This window comes from Hevea brasiliensis, chromosome 6 (genome assembly GCF_030052815.1).
Source record: "Hevea brasiliensis isolate MT/VB/25A 57/8 chromosome 6, ASM3005281v1, whole genome shotgun sequence".
Classification (NCBI taxonomy): domain Eukaryota; kingdom Viridiplantae; phylum Streptophyta; class Magnoliopsida; order Malpighiales; family Euphorbiaceae; genus Hevea; species Hevea brasiliensis.
The window spans coordinates 698,518-710,770 of record NC_079498.1 but is presented as its reverse complement, the minus strand read 5'-3'; positions in this window follow the sequence as shown (position 1 = coordinate 710,770).

Sequence of the window (12,253 nt, the reverse complement as noted above, 5' to 3'; positions counted from 1 at the left end):
AAGAGAAGAATAGTGAAGTGAAGACTCAAAGTGGGATCTTTGAGAGAGTGGATGTAGGCTAGTTGAGCCGAACCACTATAAAAATTTCAGTGTTCATTTTCTCAACCCTTGCTCTTTACATTTATGCAATTTAACTTTATGATTGATATGCTTTTGCTGATATGAAAGTTGATATTGTTTGCTGATAACCTTGCTGCAAACTGAGAAAATTAGTTTACTGCTAAATCTGCTGATATCTGACTTAATCTGCTTATTGTTTGATCTGCTGTCAATTAATATATCTGGTTTATTACCGGTCGTGTTAAAAACTTATCCAGACATCGATATCTCTCTTGAATCTCGATATAATTTGTTAGATCAGTATACTGATTGCATATAGCCTAACTTTGAATCAACTTGTCAATAGAGCTGTATTGTTCATAATTCTCATTAGTCAATTGAGTTGAACCTAGTTGTAATTTTCAAAGGTTTTGAGCAAGAACCAAAAATTGTTTTTAAAGTCCAATTCACCCCCCCTTGAACATATTTTGGGACATCAATTTGGTATCAGAGCTTGTCTCTATTGCTTGAGGATTAAACCCCTTAGAGTGATCCATACACATGGCTAGTTCATCTAGAAACTCAGCTGGTATACCTGCCCCCTTAGCTGAAGGTTATTCCATCACTAGACCACCACTTTTTAATGGCACAAATTACTCCTTTTGGAAAACTAGAATGAGAAACTTTATATAATCGTTGACATTAATGCTTGGAGGATAATTAAAGATGGTCCTTATATTCCTTATAAAACCAGTGAAGGAACGGTACAGATTCCTAAAGCTGAAATTGAATTTGAGGATAATGATTGGAAGAAAATTTCTACAAATGCCAAGGCTATTAACATTCTTTATTGTGCTCTTGATATTAATGAGTATAATCGTATTTCAGGATGTCAAACTACAAAAGAAATATGGGACAAACTAGAAGTCACATATGAAGGAACTGATGTGGTAAAAGAGTCAAAGGCAAACCTCCTCATCCGTGATTATGAGTTATTTGAGATAAAACCTGGTGAAACTATTGCTGAGATGAGTACCAAATTTACAGATCTTGTCAATCTACTTAAAGCTCTTGGAAAGAGATTTGAGGAACACGAACTTGTAAAGAAAATTCTGAGGTCTCTTCCAAAGTCATGGGAAGCAAAGACTACTGTTATTCAAGACACCAAGGATTTCAGAAAATACACCTATGATGAGCTAATTGGTTCTCTCATTGCACATGAGATGATCTCTAAGAAAGATGAGAAAGAAGGTGATCAAAAGAAAAAGAAAGGTATTGCTTTCATATCTGAAAAGGTAGATGAGAAAAAGAAAAGTGTTGCTCTTAAAGCTAGTTCAAGTGATGATTCAAGTGCTTCAAGTGATGATGATGAAGATATGGCTATGATAGTCAAAAGATTCAAAAGAGCATTTAGAAAAGGTGGAAGCAAATACAAGAAGTTCACAAAGAAATATGCTCCAAAGACTCCAAATCATTCAAGTGAAATAGTTTGTTATGAGTGTAACAAACCAGGCCACATTAAGCCAAAGTGTCCTACATTGAAGAAGAAAAACAAGTTTAGAAAGGATAAAAGCAAAAAGGCAATGGCAGCAACATGGAGTGACAGTGACTCTTCATCAAATGATGAAACAAGTGACAAAGAAGCTGCAAACACTTGTATGATGGCAATTGAAGAAAAAGGTGAAAGCTCACACATCGAAGATAGTGAAAATGAGGTAAATCTTAAACTTTCTAATGTTGATGAATTAGAACTTGCATTTGTGAAGACATATGATAAATATAAAACTTTTAAAAAGAAATGCAAAATTCTGGTTCATGAAAATTGTGCTTTAAGATCAGAAAATATTTCCTTGAGTATGGCTTCAAAAGAAAATGAATTTTACAAATCTCAAATGAAATTATTTAAGGAAGTTAATGATGAGCTTCAAAGATCAAAAGAAGTGTGTGAACAACTTCTTGAGAAAAACAGAATTCTTGAAGCAAAAGTTGAATCTTTGACAAGAGATTTAACTAAATTTACAAAAGGAAAAGAAACACTTGATATACTTCTTGGGAATCAAAGATCCACAAATGAAAAATCTGGAATTGGTTATGATGGATTGATGAAATATGGAAAATACAAACAATTTTTTGTTAAAGCTACATCCTTTTCTTAACTAAGTATTACATGCTTTTATTGTAATCATAAAGGTCATATGATTAATGCTTGTCCTATTAGGAAAGGAACCTTTAAGGCAAAGAAGGTATGGGTGCCTAAAGGAACTTTACCTAATATTACTAACACACAAGGACCCAAAGTTGCTTGGGTACCTAAGAACAGTTAACTGATTTCAGGTCTGCCTAAGGAGTATGCTGGAAACAGAACATTGGTACATTGATAGTGGCTGCTCTAGGCACATGACAGGAAATAAAGGCAAGTTTTCCTCTCTTAATTTAAAAGAAGAAGGTTATGTCAAATTTGGTGATAAAAGTAAAGCTAAAATTATTGGATGTGGAACTATTGGTAAAAATCTTTGCATTGAGAATGTTGCATTAGTACAAGGATTAAAGTATAATCTTTTAAGTGTTAGTCAATTATGTGATAATGGTTTTAAAGTTATATTTACTTCTACACATTGTGAGATTCATGGAAATAATGTTATGTTTGCTGGTGCTAGAATAGATAATATTTACCTACTTGATTTAACAAGTCTTGAAGAAAATTGTGAAACATGCTTTATGACTTCAAATGATAGTGCATGGTTATGGCATAAAAAATTAGGACATGCTATTATGAGTACACTTGCTAAACTATCTAGAAGGAATCTTGTTAGAGGACTTCCAAAGTTAAGATTTGAAAAAGAATTTCAATGCAAAGCTTGTGCACTTGGTAAGCATACAAAATCATCTTTTAAATCAAAAAATGTTGTAACTACGTCTAGACCATTGGAATTATTACATCTTGATCTTTTTGGTCCAATCACACCTAGAAGTCTAGGAGGCAAGGCATATACATTTGTAATTGTTGATGATTTTTCAATATTCACATGGACTTTCTTTCTTGCTCATAAAGATGAAACCTTTGATATATTTGAAGCTTTTTGCAAAAGAACTCAAAATGAAAAAGGATATTGCATTACATCTTTGAGGAGTGATCATGGAAAAGAATTTGAAAATAATTTGTTTGAAAATTTCTGCTCTCAAAATGGTATTTATCATACATTTTCAGCCCCTAGAACTCCACAACAAAATGGAGTTGTTGAAAGGAAAAATAGATCTTTGCAAGAAATGGCAAGAACAATGCTGAATGAAAATAGTTTGCCAAAATATTTCAAGTGCGTAAGTAAATACAGCATGCTACATTTTGAACAGAGTTTCCATTAGAGCTATTTTAAAGAAAACTCCTTATGAACTATGGAAAGGAAGAAAACTCAATATTGCATATTTTCATGTCTTTGGTTGCAAATGTTATATTTTGAATAACAAAGACAGCAATCTCAAGAAATTTGATGCTAAATCTTGTGAAGGAATAGTTCTAGGCTATTCAACAAATAGCAAAGCATATAGGATTTTCAATAGAAAAACATTGACCATGGAAGAATCAATGCATATACTTTTTAATGATGCTAACACTTCCTTGCAAAGGAAAGATTCTTGTGATGATGAAATTGAGCAGATTCTAAATTCAAAGAATTCAAGTAAAGATGAACTTGATTCAAAAGAACTAGTGGAGGATGATCAAAATGACAAAGAAGAAGAACTCCCTTGCTCCACAAATGTTGAAATTCAAGAAGACTCCCAACCAAATGTGGAAGAACTACAAATTGAGGAACCTCAACATTAAGATATTCCACAAGAATGGAGGTACCATAGAAATCATTCCAAAGATGACATTCTTGATAGTCCATCACAAAGAATGATGACAAGAGCTCAACTTAGAAGATATTTTGGTAATGTTGCTTTTGTTTCTCAATTTGAACCCAAAACATATGATGATGCTCAAAATGATGAAAATTGGCTTTTTGCTATGCAAGAGGAATTAAATCAATTTGAAAGAAACAAAGTGTGGACACTTGTTCCTAAACCTAAAAAGCACTCTGTTATTGGAACTAAATGGGTATTTAGGAATAAGATGGATAAAAAAGGACATGTAGTTAGAAATAAAGCTAGACTAGTAGCTCAAGGATACAACCAAGAGGAAGGTATTGATTTTGATGAAACCTTTGCTCCGGTTGCTAGAATTGAAGCTATTAGAATGTTGTGTGCATTTGCATGTTTTAAGAATTTCATGCTTTATCAAATGGATGTTAAAAGTGCATTCTTAAATGGATATATCGAAGAAGAAGTTTATGTAGCTCAACCTCCTAGTTTTGAAGACCCTCACTTTCCAAATCATGTTTACAAGCTTACTAAAGCTTTCTATGGTTTAAAGCAAGCTCCTAAAGCATGGTATGAGAGACTTAGTAAATTTTTGCTTCAAAATGATTTTAAAAGAGGAAAAGTAAATACTACTCTTTTCATTAAGAAACTAGGAAAAGACATGCTTATTGTGCAAATCTATGTAGATGATATTATTTTTGGTGCTACTAACCATTCTCTTTGTAAGAAATTTTCCAATATGATGAAAAGTGAATTTGAAATGAGTATGATGGGTGAACTTACTTTCTTCCTTGGATTGCAAATTAAGCAAATGAAAGATGGAATTTTTATAAATCAATCCAAGTACATAAAGGATATGCTAAAGAAGTTCAAAATGGAGGATATGAAAAGTATCGGAACTCCCATGAGCTCAATAATTAAATTGGAGAAAGATGAAAAAGGTAAAGAGGTAGATAACAAACTTTATAGAGGTATGATTGGTTCTTTACTCTACTTAACAGAATCTAAACCAGACATTCATTTTAGTGTATGTTTATGTGCAAGATTTCAATCATGTCTAAAAGAATCTCATCTTATAGCTATTAAAAGAATTTTTAAGTACCTTATTGGCACTCACAACATTGGCTTGTGGTATCCAAAATGTGAATCATTTGATCTTATTGGTTATAGTGATTCAGATTTTGCTGGTAGTAGACTGGACAGAAAAAGCACTTCTGGAACTTGTCAATTTCTAGGTCATGCATTAGTTTCATGGCACAGTAAAAAGCAAACCTCTGTTGCACTTTCTACTGCAGAAGCTGAATATATTGCAACTGGAAGTTGAGTTGCACAGATTTTGTGGATGAAACAATAGCTTGAAGATTTTGAAATTAAATTTGATCACATTCCCATAAGATGTGACAATACTAGTGCTATAAACCTATCAAAAAATCCTATTCAACACTCTAGAAGCAAGCATATTGAAATTAGACATCATTTTATTAGAGATCATTTTCAAAATGGTGAGATTCAAATCGAATTTGTCCCTTCTGAAAAACAGTTTGCTGACATCTTTACAAAGCCACTTAATGAGGAAATTTTCTGCAAAATAAGAAGAGAACTTGGTATGATTGATGCTCTTGATTAAGTTTTGATGCATTCTCATGTTTCTATATGAAAATGAAGTGATATATGTTGGTTTGTAGTGTTAAAAATGCATTCTGATATTTTTGGTGCAATTTGAAAAATTCTGGGTCTTATCAGATATGAACAGTATTCTGCAGAATTTGATCACAGTGGCATACTAATTTGTTTGCTAATTTTCATGATTGCTAAAAGCTTTACCACTGCTCCTACTTTTTCGTTGGCAAACTGGAAGTCAGGTTTTATTGTACTAAAACTCTAAAATTATTTTTTTTTTAGCGCCTATTCTGCATGTTTAAAGAGCATAGTACTTAAATACCCCTCTATTTATAGCATTGCATCTTTATGTGATTTAAGGGCAAAATGGACTTTTAACATATAAACTAGCGCGGGCTCAAAATTTTTTCAGAACCATCAATCTTCTCACTGCTTCTCCACTGATACACGGTACCCGTCCTCTGCAAATGTCTCCATTTGTGTCTTTTCAGTTTTAAAATTCAAAATTTCTTCTCTCTTCGTCGCATCGCCTTCCAAAAACCCGAATGAGTGCATCTTCTCTCCACTTGCAAACCCATTTCGCTCTCAACCTTTCAAACCATTGTCTCCCTTCATCTTCCTTAAAAATTTCCGAAACCCATTGGCTGTGAATCAAATCGGTTATTCCAAGTTAAGAAATTTCCCAAAAATTTTTTTTCATTCCCCGTTATTTGTCTAAATCTGCCGAAAGAAACCACTTCTTGTTGGATTAAAATTTTCTAACGCATTTGGTATCGATTCGCATTCTCTGTCTCTACAAGTCTCAAGTATTGAATCTAAAACTTTAATGGAATCGTGTTTTACATTTTTTTTTAGATTGTTCTGTTTGTTTTTGCTTTCGCAATGAGCTGTTAATTTTTTTTTTTTTCGAATATTAGCATTATGTAAAAATGTGGTATATAACAAAATCATGAATCGGTTGCCATGGATTCTCAAAAACCCGAGTATCTCTTACTGTTTGTTCTTTTTTTTTTTTTGACATTATGCTAAGTTGTGTTAGAAATATGTTGATGTGCTTCGAATGATTATATATTGGCTGCTCACATCATTAAATTTGTGAACCCAGTTTTCACTGTCCATACGACCTAATTTTCTTCTGGGATTGGTCATGGCAAGGGAAAAAGGAAAAGGCAAAGCAAAAATCACCACATATTCATCATCTTCGGACTCCACTGATGCAAGTGTTCCTGCATCTCCTCCACAAAAAGACGCTTCTCTAGTAATTGGAAAATCAAAAGAAATGCCCAAGAAAAGAACAAGTGAGCCTGTCCAAGAAAAAGGAACCAAAAAGAAAAAGACTTTAAAAGCTCCAGTTATGCATATGGAAAGGGCCATTCATGAACCAAGGTATATCCACTGGCCTGCTTTTACTGAAGTTTCTGATCCTTTACAATCCTTGTTTGAATATCAAAAATGGGACAAATTGTGCTCTGACACTGAAGGAGTATATGTGGACTTAGTTCAAGAATTCTATAAGAATTTAAGAGTTGATGATTCTGACAGAGATGAATCTTTTAAGGTGAAAATGAAAGGGAAAGTCTATGAAGTGACGGTTGATAGATTAGCCAAAGCCCTAGGAATCCCAAACAGTGGGAATAAAATTTGTTCTCACAAAGAAGTTTTTGCTGTTGGTGGATTTAATAAAAGAGATTTTGAGGCTGAAGTGTTTAAAGGGGAAGTAAAGGATAAAACTAGCATTACTCATGCTCATCAACATATCAAAATTCTTCATAGTTTTATCATCTATGTGCTGAATCCTAGAACTGGCAGTCCAAACTATTTAAGTACTCTTGATCTCTGCATTATCTGGCACATTGTGAATCAAATTGAATTTAATCTTGCCTACTTTATGCTGAAGCAAATTATGAAATGGAAACCACCTTACAAGCTACCCTATGCCCATCTTCTTAATGGTCTGTTTAGAGACTTTGGGATACCTCTGAAAACCGAGAAACTTAGGACAAATATGATCCTAATTACAAGCTTGCAAAAAGATGATGATGGTAGAAAACTTAGATTTGAACAAGGTGCTAGTTCCAAGGATAGTGCAAGTGGCACTGTTAATGTTGAAGGAATTCTGGAAGAAGTGAACAACTTGAGGGAATTTATTGAAATTGAACTTGGAGAAATACAGAAATTTAGAGCTTTTCAAACTGTTCTTATGAATGCTCTTGATTCTAAAGTTGATGGCTCTTTGACATTGATGTACAAAATTGTGGAAGAATTGTTTAAAATCAAAGTTCATCTGGGTATTTCAAACACTGAAGCTGGAGAAACCAGTAAAGCTGCTACTGGTTCTGTTCCTCAAACTGAAAAAGAAAAAGAGGAAGAAGAAGAAGAATCTGCAGAAGAAGAGGAAGAACAGGAAACAGAAGAAGAAAAGGAATCAGAAAAAGAAGAAGAGGAAGAGGAAGAAAAGGAAACAGAAGAAGAAGAAGAGAAAGAGGAAGAGAAGGAAGAAGAGAAAGAAGATGAAACTGAAAAAGATGATTATGATGATGGAAATGGTAGTGGAGGCAGCAAAGAAGGAAGTGGGAAGGATATGAGTGACTCAGAATCAAATGTAACCACAAACTCTCGCTCCACGCTTCCTGCAAAAGGAAAGGCAAAAACAGCTCAAAAGGAACAAAGAAGCTAGCAGAAAGAGCAAACTGATAAACCATCTGGCAAAAAGGCTAAAATTGGCAAAAAGTTGACAGCAGAGTCCGTACTATCACGCAGAATCGAGTTAGCAATGCCCTGTTATTCCCTTAACACCAGGAACTGAATTGGCTGCTGAAATTCTTCAAACCTTGAGTGATAAACTTGTCAAGCCAAAAAAGGTGAAGATGGCTGCTCCAAAACCAATCAGAAGAAGCTCCAGGCTGAAAGGATAAAGAACCATACTGCATGTTTACTGATTGAATTTTGTCTAACAGTCTGTCTGTTAATTTGCTACTTAGTTTGCTACTTTTAGTTCTTCTGAACTTTAAATTAGTCTGATATATCAGTTACTGTTTTAACTGTTTATTCACTGCACTTAAACTGAATTTTGATTTCTCCCATTATCTTTTAATGCTGACAAAAAGGGGGAGAAAATGAATGAGTAATCTTGATGGTATAACTTGTGGTTGATATAGTTTGTGATTAGTATATTGTTGATATAACTTTATAGTGTGCATATTGTTGATATAACTTGTGAATGATATACAGTTTGTGATTAGTGTGCATATTGTGCATATTTAGTTAGTGTCTTTAGTCACACTTGACTCCTTAAGAAAGTGCTTATGAATATTTCATTGAAATTATTAAGGGGGAGTTATTTGTGATTAATTGTTGATATAAGCACATACATAGGGGGAGTTATTCTCTCATATACATTCATACATATACTCACACTTATTTATATTTACATGGTGATTCGATTGAGTTTTGTCATCATCAAAAAGGGGGAGATTGTTGACCCCACAAGCTCAAAGGAGCATAGATTTTGATGATACCAAAACTCAACTAGAATCAAACTAACATTGTTTTAAGTGTTGTGCTTCTCAAAAGAACAAAAGGAAAAGTCACAAAGATTTTATGATGGATTCATGCTTCTGAAGAAATGATGACATTCTAAAGATAACACAGGACGAATCAAAGGAGATAAAAGAAGAAAAGGTTACCTTCCAAGGCTGCATTGAAAATCAAAGATGAAGGTACATATAGTATAAAGAGTTAGTTTTATTTTTTAGGATTGCTTGTGAAAAGAATTGAGGAGTAGAAGTCAATGATACTTATTTTCAATCCCTCAAAATATTTTCTTTTAAATATCTTTATTGGCCTAAAAGTATTTGACTATGATTTGGTGTGAAGTTTTATAGTTTTGATAGTTATGCAGAAAAGTTTCCCTAGTATGCTAACTGGTTTGCTACTTATTTTAGTATGCTAACTGGTTTGCTATTTTCTCTAGTATGCTAACTGTCTCAACTCTGCACAACATCGCAGAAAAAGACAAAATAACGGCTATTTTCTTGAAATTCGTAATTGTAACGTTCAAATGAGTTCTCAAACGGTCAAAAATGTTCCAAAGCTATAAATACACCTACCCTTGGCCATTTTGCACAAAATGAAAGACTCTCCACTGTTCAAAATCATAAAAGCTTTCATTCAAAGTGCTCAGAGTGTTTTTATTGCTCATCATTGGCTTATCTACACATCTCTTCTTTATAGATTCTGTTGTATTGAGTGAGAGTGAGTTTTAAACACTTTATTAACATTTATGAGAGGTCATTCAAGCACCTATTGAAGCTTGGTTGTGAAAAGTGTTTGGGATAACACTCGGTAGAAGTGTGAAGCTACTTGTAAAAGCTTTGGTGAGAAGATTTGTAAAGGGCTTTTGTCTCTTGCCTTTAAAAGAGAAGAATAGTGAAGTGAAGACTCAAAGTGGGATCTTTGAGAGAGTGGATGTAGGCTAGTTGAGCCGAACCACTATAAAAATTTCAATGTTCATTTTCTCAACCCTTGCTCTTTACATTTATGCAATTTAACTTTATGATTGATATGCTTTTGCTGATATGAAAGTTGATATTGTTTGCTGATAACCTTGCTGCAAACTGAGAAAATTAGTTTACTGCTAAATCTGCTGATATCTGACTTAATCTGCTTATTGTTTGATCTGCTGTCAATTAATATATCTGGTTTACTGCACTGGCTGCTGTGTTAAAAACTTATCCAGATTACTGATATCTCTGCTGAATGCTGATATAATTTGTTAGATCAGTATACTGATTGCATATAGCCTAACTTTGAATCAACTTGTCAATAGAGCTGTATTGTTCATATTTCTCATTAGTCAATTGAGTTGAACCTAGCTACAATTTTCAAAGGTTTTGAGTAAGAACCGAAAATTATTTTTAAAGTCCAATTCACCCCCCTCTTAGACATATTTTGAGACATCATGTCTAAATACACTTTCCTCATATTAAAAATATCAAAAAATTAAGCCTCTTCATAGAGTATGATACAAATGACAACTATCCCATCAAAATAGAGAAAAAGAATACTTGATTTGAATTTTCCATTGATTTACAGCTAACCAAGCTTAATACTCAGTTATCGATAATTTTTTAAGAATTTACTGCTCGAAATCACTCCAAATATTAAAAAGGCAAAATTCTTAAAAATTTTGAAATTTAACACTTAAAAAAAATCATACTTTTAATTTTAAAAATGTTATACTTATTTTTAGTTTAGTATATACTCGATCTCATATATGAATGAGTTCAATAATCATTAAATTAATTTTTTTTATTAAAATATATATAAAATTAATTAAAACATATATAACGAGTACATTGAATTTAAATAAAAATATTTAAGATAATTTATTTTTTTAAATTTATTTATCAATTTTTTTAATGAAATTATTGGTAATAACTTATTTATGTACTAGACATAACAATTTAAGATGATGTAAAAATTAATTAAAAAAATTATCATTTCCTGCATTAACTTTCATTAAATAATTTACTAAAAAATATTGGAGACTATAATTACATTAAATTTGAAATTCAAGAAGTAAAATGATAAAAGAGATTTGGATTCTCTCTCCAGTTTTGAAGGAGAGTTTTTTTTTTTTTGGTCAATTTTTGATTATAGGATCTTTTATTCTTTTCTTTTTCCTTATTTTCAGCTATCTCTTACGCTATCTAAATAAGGGGAAGTGTGAGTTTTCTCTCTTCACCTTTAGACTGAGTTGTGAATAGTTTGTGTGCAAGTCTCATTGAGAGATTAAACTGCAATATGCTTTGTTTTTCCAACGGAGCTTGAAAATTAATCTGGTCTAGTTCTCTATTAACTTTGCGGGAGGATGCTTTGGTGTGGTTACATGGAGTGGCATATTTGGGGTCATATCAGTGGCACGGTTTTGATGGTTCTAGACCCTCCAAGGCTATTTAAAAGACCATTGTCTTCTGATTGGACTTATTTTTTTCTTTGGTCAGATAAAGATATAGACACATGTTTGTATTAGTGATCACATCTCAAAATATAATTTTGAGGAAAATCTTATTTTTATATAACACAAATACACATACACTTTATAATCAATATGAGATCATGAAAGATCAGCCTATAAGCACGTCGCACTTGGGATCCCAACTATGACCTTCTAATTGGACTTACTGGCCACCAAATAGTTTTGAGGATTGAGGTCTTATTGTTGTTTGAAAGAAAACTTTTCTATGTTACTTGTGAAGAGTTTTCTTACGTTTTAGTTATTTTTTCTCGATTGTAAAAGCATTGTTTCTCTTCTTCTTCCAAACGATGGAGATCGACCACGTTAAAATAAAAAATAGTAAAATTAAAATTACATAATATTTAAAAATAAGTTAAAGTTTAGGATTTTGTTAAAAACTTTTTCTTATTAAGTCAGTTAATACTATTTAAAAAATTTGCATTTTGTATAATTATTTTATTTAAAACAAATTAAAAAAAATAAATTTTATTAATTTTATGTATTTTTGTATAAATTTTATATAAAGTGATAATGTAACAACCCAAAAATTTTTAAATTATAAATAAAATAAAAAGGAAATATTATGTTATTAATATCATAGGATTTATTTGAACTGATTTTAAAATAAAGGAAGATAATAATAATAATAATAAATAAAGTAATAATAATTAAATTAATTAAAGTTAATTTAGTAAATGAGAATAAAATAATTAAATT